A 7,786-nucleotide genomic window follows, 5' to 3' on the forward strand; every position below is an offset into this window, starting at 1 on the left:
GTAGAGACGGGGTTTCACCATGTTGGCCAGGATGGTCTCAATCTCTTGACCTCGTGATCTGCCTGCCTCGGCCTCCCAAAGTGCTGGGATTACAGGCGTGAGCCACGGTGCCCGGCCTGTACCAGTTATTTTCACAGGGAGAATTTAACATAAAGAAGTGTTAACCAGATGTTGGATAACTGAAGGGGCAAAAGGAATACTACAGTAAATGCCCAAAGCAGCTACCAGCCCAACCAGTGGGAGGATATGGAGAATAATTTGGGATTATGAAAATGGAGAAGATTTAATGGAGGGCCCCACAGAGCTGGGACTGAGAAAGCATCTGCCGTCTGATACTGGTTGTCTGAAGAAGCATAATGAGACTGAGATGGTGGGGGGGAAAATGCAAACTTGAACCAGCTGCTCCTATGGGAAATAACAGTCATTGCCAGGGTAAGGAACTGTTGCTTAGTGACAATGACAGTAACAGGAACAAAACAGAAAAGACCAAGTTCCTTGCCACTCTTCTAGACTCACGATCTTCTTCTAGCATTCCCTATTTGCAGGCTGACAGAAGGCTGGCTGGCAAAGAAATGTGATTTGCAAAGTCCCAGCCCTGGCATCACATAGCTGAGTTTGGAACTGAGAGACTATAGCTTAATAACCAATAGTGTGTGTCTGTATGTGCATGCATACATTCTGAACCATTTTAAAGTGAGCTCGTCATGTGTCTTCACCCCTACGTACTTCAGCATGCATCGCCTAAAAATAAGGACATTATTCTTTTTTTTTTTTTTTTTTTTTTTTTTTTTGCGACAGAGTTTCACTCTTTCTGCCCAGGCTGGAGTGCAATGGCGTGATCTCAGCTTACTGCAACCTCTCCCTCCCAGGTTCAAGTGATTCTCATGCCTCAACCTCCTGAGTCGCTGGGATTATAGGCACATACCACCACACCCAGCTAATTTTTGTATTTTTAGTAGAGATAGGGTTTCACCATGTTGGCCAGGCTGTTCTCAAAGTCCTGACCTTAGGTGACCCGCCCACCTCGGTCTCCCAAAGTACTGGGATTACAGGCATAAGCCACCGCTCCTGGCCAACATTATGCTATATAAGTACAAAACCATTCTTCACACCTGAGAAAAATTAATAATAATTCTTTAATATTACCTAATACTCAGACCATATTCAAAGTCCCCCCAATATCTTTTATTTCTAATTTTATTATCTTTTATTTCTGAACCACCTTTTTATTTTTTCATGACAGTAAAATTTTGAAGAATATCCCGCTTACTTGATTTGATTGTCTTCTTATATGCTATTTAACTAATTATTCTAGGTTTTCTGCTAATCAGAGATTAGGTCAAAAGTCTTTATTCAAGTTAGGTTAGTATAATTTGATTCAGATTAATAGGTATATAATGCCAAATTGTTACATCCATGGTAATGCTAAATTTTCTTAATTGATTACAGAATAACCACCAAATCTATGTTTTTCTCTTTGAACTTTTTTTAATGTTTTATTTTTAATATGTAATATAGGCATATGGTAAATGTGAAAGCTGTGACTCCCGTCCCATCCCCCAGCTCCAGAATTCTCCCCAGAGGCAGCTACTGTTACCAGATATCCAGATATGTATCTTTAAAGAGATGGTTATGAATAAACAAGTATGTGCATGGGTACCTTTGTGTGTGTGTGTGTGTGTGTGTGTGTGTGTGTCTTCACAAGTAGTAGCACACTAGACACTCTTGAATACTTCAAGACTTTTAATTTACTGTCAATAAAATAAACTTACTGGATGTAAATTAAGTGGATGAGGCATAGTCTTCTGAGTGTTATTTAAAGGAAATCTGTAGAAGTCTTTTGAAATATAAGATTTAGAGAAATTAGTCTCCTTCTACTTCAGAACAGCTAACGGATAAAATACCCCTTTCCAGCCACTACCAATATCTCATTTACACCGTTTAATCATGTCTCATTAATGTGGGATTTCTACTTTTCTTCCCAGCCAAAAAGCAAAGATAAATCCTTTATTTCTTATATTCCTTCCCAAAATCACCCCGGCAAAATGTGGCAACGCCTGTTTCTGGACTCATTCATAGGTTACTTTCCTCAGAACCTGATTCTGCAAAGCAGAAACCTCTAGAACTTCTTAGCAGGGCATTTTCTCAAATCAAACATTAGTTCATTTCTGATCCACACACTGAGTTGAGAAACCTCATCAAGAGCTTTTTGCATCAGATTCCGAAATGAAGTCTTTCCAGCTGAGGCCCTTGGGGAAACCAATTGGAGCTTTTCTGGGTCAATTATTATTGAATGTAAGTGATATCTATTTTGGTCTGATTTCATCTGCACTAGGACTCTTATCTGTCTCAGAGCTTTAACTTTCTTAAAATCTAAAGCAAGAAGAGCCTCTGAGAACTCTCTGGTTCTTCTTTTCCTTCTCTTGAAAACTACTCTACTTGTTGAAACCTTCTGTTCAGCTAAATATAGTCTAGTAGAAGGAACTTATGGCTAGGTGCAAGATTTGGGTTATTCCAACTCTGACCCTCATTCAATGTGTAATCTTGGAAAGATGGCTTGCCTCTGTGCCTCGGTTCCTTCAGGTGTATAATGCGGGAAATACTTGTCACAAATTTTTTGAAAGATGGAACAAAATGCTATTTTAAAATTTTTTTAAGAAAGTATATTACTGTGGAAGGATTACTGTTATCCAAACTCACTGGCACATCCCCAGATCCAGCTCATCCACAGAGGAAAATAAGAATTTCCGACAACTACAACACAGCATTTACTTAGTTTCTATTTTATTGGAAGGAGGGATGCTGAATAAGTAACATATTCCCATGGTTTTAAAAATCAAATCATTCCAAAAGAAAAGCAGTGAATAATAAGGCTCCCTCTCATAACTGTTTTCCAGTTCCCCTCTCCAGAGACAACTTCATGGGTTGCAATTTCTTGTGTCTCCTTCCAGAAATAATTGTTTTTATTCCCGTGTGTGTTTGTGTGTTTTCCTTTCCTTTCCTTTATTAACATATATAGTAGCGAACTGTATACATTGTTCTGCTCCTTATTTTTCTCACTAAACAGTATATATCAGAGATAATTCCATGTCAGACAGAATTCTGCCTCTGTAGATACATAGAGTGATTTATTTAATCAGCTCCCTATTACTGGGCATTTAGATGGCTTTTAATCCTTTATTAAACAAGGTTGCAATGAATATCCATATGCACATTTCCAGAATAAGTTCCTGGAAACAGAATGACTACATCAAAAAATAAATTGGGTATTTTTAATTTTTTGTTAATTGGCAAGCTTTTGTTTGGGTTGATCTTGTTTCATTCTAAGTGACATAATACACAGAGAGCCAATGCTCACTTCAACATCATGGTTTTTTAAACCTGGGTGATTTTAATCTTTTCCCTCATATGACATTACAATAGTGAGTACAGTTCTCCAGGCTCGAGGGCTTAGAAGTCTGTGGAATGGCAGCAGGTCTTCTCTATGAACAGCTGTCTCCCCGTTACTGCCACATTGGTGAGCACCATCTGGAATTATCTCATTCTGGAGAACTTCACAGCCCCTTATTAAAAGTAAGGATCTGAGAACTTGGGTCTTGGCCATCAGCTGTTAGGAATGATTCAACAATAGTTTTAAAATGTTATTTTATACCAAAATTGGAGAAAATGAAAGGCTGAAAATGGAGGGGGAAAGCCTACATTGAAATAATGAATATAAGTCAGAAGACTTTCTTCTTCTTGGCACAACCATCAAGTCACTGAAGGTCTCTGTACCTCTTTGTCTTCCTGTATGAAATGAAGATCATGGACCAAATTATTTCTCAGGACCTTTCCTCCTTTGAGATTCTGAAGATTCAGATGCAGTATACAGGGTACTTGTCCTCCCAATCTCACCATTTTCAAAATGCAAGAAGTGTCACAAATCACTACATGATTACTATCCAAATGGGTGATACAATTGGGAAGGGATTTAGACAGTGATGTGCTGGCGAACAGGCTGGGGGCTGGGGTAAAGAGAAAAGTGCTCTGATTTGTAGAATTTGTTGATTTCCATATTGTAATTACTTTCACATTACCAGCATGACATCACTAAACTCAGAGTTGGGAAGAGATGCACAGAATTGGCTGCTGGGATCCAGCAAACCAGTTAAGAATGCAAAGAAGGCATTTTCTTCATACTGTTCAATGCTGAGAGGACTTGATAAAAGAGGGAAGATTTGAACTAGGCATTGAAGGATATTGATTAGGACTTTCCATGCTAACTGACAGAAACAATTCAAACTAGCTTAAAGAAAGAAAACGAATATAAGAATGAGACTGTTTTAGCACAAGTATCTGAAAAGGGGCTTTAATAATGTAGTCATGGCACTTGCTCCACCTTTCAGTTCTTCTTGAATCTGTTTCTATTTGTGTATTGTCTCCTGCCGTAAGCAGGGTCTTTCCAAGTGGCAGGAAAATATAGCTAGTGGCAGCCCAGGCCTACCTCTTTGCAGTCAACAATTCAAAAGAAAAGCAATGCAATCTTATGGAGATCACATGGAAAGACTCTGGCTCACTCTGGTCTCATGCCCACCAATTCAGCTACTAACTGGGCAGAAAAGGAAAAGGTACGTAATTCACACTCCCTTGCCGCTGTAGCCAGAGGGCAGACAGAGCACTAGGATGGACCTCTCTTCCCTTACCACCCAAAACACATGAGAGTCATCCAAACAGAGCTCCCTAATGGAAAAAGCCATGAATTTGTGGTAGAAATATGGGTAAGGCTTTGTGGAGAGGCAGAAGAAGAGAGAGTAATTAGAGGGAACAGCATATACAAGTGCAGAAATGTAAACATTGATGGTGCATTTGGGAGTCAGTGAGAAAACCACCCTGACTAAAGCAGAGCTACCCATAAGACAGTGGTTTGCAACAGAGGACAATTTTGCCCCTCTAGAAACATTTGGCAATGTCTGAAGACATTTTTGGTTGTCCCAGCTGGGGTTGAGAGGGTCTGCTACTAGTAGGTAGTATCTAGTGGGGAGAGGCCAGAGATCCTGCTAATCCTGCAACGCACAGGACAGCACCCTCAACAAAAAAAGGCTGTGTTTAGGCTAGTGTTACACAGGAAAGCATTAGAAAGAGTAAGGTAGCTTGTACATACTCTACTCCTTCTGCCTGGCACCTCCCCACACCTTGGCCACCTTTGTATGACTAGCCCTTTTTTATCCTTTGGGGCTCAGCTTAAATATCACCTACTGAAGAGATCATCTAGACTTCTCAATCAAAATAGGTTATCTCACAGACTTCATGTCAGTATTCTTTCCCATGTTTCCCTCTTATTTTCCTTCATAACTTACCACAGTTTTGAATCATATATTTATTTGATTGCTGGTTTCACATCTGTCTCCTCATACGCCCTGTGGAAGCAGAGACCTTCCTTATTTGTTCATCACTGTGACCCCAATGTCAAGCAGAGTGCCTGGTGCATTATAGTTGCTTATATTTAATCAACTGATTAATCTGAAGGTTGATGGTAGGATTGAAATGGGGCTGAGCGTAGGAGGTGGATAGAAAGAGGAAAGAAGGCAGTCCTTTCTTCCCTGCTTGTTCTGATCCACACTTATCTCCCTTCCCTGACTTTCACAGCACCTATAGTTCATAACACGATATGTCAGTTAGGATTTTAAGCAAACATGAATGTAATAAAAAGAATCAAACTCGGAACCATTGCAGAACAAGTTCTGACTTGGGTTTGCAGGAATGAGTCTCAAAACCCGTCACCCTACTAACCCCACCATCCCAAGGGAACAGTTAACTTCTGCCACAATCAGGAGGCCAGTGACTGGCCTAGTTTACAGGAACACAACATCTTAGGTGTAATCTGGGGATCCGGAACTGCCAGAACTCCAGAGTCACATTGCACCTTCCAAGTCAGCAACAGCAAAGTAGATTCCTCCCAGGCTCTTCACAAAACTCAGTTTTTGTTTTTTGGGTTTTTTTTTCTGAACACAATTTTGAATTCAGGTCTTGCCCAGTTGCTCAGGACTAGCTAAACCTACATTATAATGGGAGCCCCAACAGCAAGGAGTCTAGGAAATTGATTTTTAGCTTTCTAGTCACTGTTTTATAGGAAGGCACACCAAGAAAAGTTTGGACAATTGTGGAACAAACCAGTCTGCCACATCTGGCTTATAGCTGCCCCGCTCTGTAGCCATCAATGTCATAATGTCATCATCTTCTCTAGATGGATACTAGCATGTTCTTTAGACATGAATGGATGTGAAATGAATTGAATGGAAGGGGAAAATCCTCCTCTTTCATGTTCACACTTTGCACCTTTCCTGTGGCACTTATTCTATTTTGCCTCCTAGTGTAATTTCTGTTCTCATTCAGAAGTTCACCTCTTTGTCCCCATACTCAAAATAGTTGGTAAATATTTATAGACTGTGGCCAGGTGTGGTAGCTCACACCTGTAATCCCAGCACTTAGGGAGGCCAATGTGGGTGGATGACCTGATTCCAGGAGTTTAAGACCAGCGTGGGCAACACGGTGAAACCCCATCTCTACTAAAAATACAAAAATTAGCTGGATGTGGTGGTGCGTGCCTGTGGTCCCAACTACTTGGGAGGCTGCGACAGGAGAATCATTTGAACCGGGGAGGCGGAGATTGCAGTGAGCTGAGATTGCACCACTACACTCCAGCCGAGACGACAGAATGAGACTCTGTCTCAAGCAAACAAATGTTCATAGACTGAGTTCAAGACAAAGAGAAACTAGGGAGAGGAAGTCCTAAGCCCCAGTCTAGCTTGACACAGTTCTTGCAGCTCGTGGAACTGCAGCTTAACAAGTATTTTGGATTGCCTGCTACATGAAGCCATCACCACTGCAAGGACCCATAAGACAAGGACTAAGGAACTCTGCTAGGCTTCAGGAAACCTAGGTTCCAGGTATCTTCAAAAGTTGAGAAAACATTTGTCCCCATTCATTCAGTCAGTAAATGTTTCACATTGCCAAGTATAGCATCACTTCCTTTCTTATACTTTTCATTAACTTTTTTTTAAAAAACCAACAAGAGTAAGCCAGTGATTTCAACCTCTGTCATAATGAAGCCACATGGGTAACACACAGATATTCCCACTGTACCCTAGGAGAGGGGCTTTCCTGAACCCTTTAGATTCTGAATGGCCTCCAGGCATCTTAAGCAGTTTCCTCACCTTTCAGATTTCTGACACATCTGACACAAGGGGCTGTGGATGAAAGTTTCCTTTCCAGACATCTGTGTATCAACACCCTAAACTCTGCTTCACATGTTATCACTCATTCATGTTTAGAGCTCACAGTTCGCCTACATTCAGACAAGTCTCAGTCGTCTCTCAGGGTTCACCTGAAACATCACTTTCGCAGGCCTTCCCCTGACCGCCCAGTTTATACTTTTAAGTTTTTCTTTTCTGTAACACTCATTTCGCTTGTAACCACTTTTATCACCCCCAGATGGAGGGCTCTAAGTTTCATGAGGGTAGGCATCAAGCCTATTTGTTTCCCTCTATATCCCCAGCACCTTGCTTGGGGACTGACACATAATGGATGCTTATTAAATATTTGTTGAATGAATGTTTGTTGAGCCTACAAACTTACATTCTTAAACAGTATTTATGTAATATTAGTAATAATTCCCTACATAGTTCAATGGCTTACCAAACATCTTTATGAGTGAGTGTCCCAACTTTGGGGTAAAGACAGTGCAGGTAATATTATTCTCCCAATTTTTCAGAAAATAAATCACTATCTGTGAGGTTATCTGACTTGA

This window comes from Sapajus apella, unplaced genomic scaffold (genome assembly GCF_009761245.1).
Source record: "Sapajus apella isolate SASKATOON/1434 unplaced genomic scaffold, GSC_monkey_1.0 scaffold79, whole genome shotgun sequence".
In the NCBI taxonomy this organism is placed as follows: Eukaryota; Metazoa; Chordata; class Mammalia; order Primates; family Cebidae; genus Sapajus; species Sapajus apella.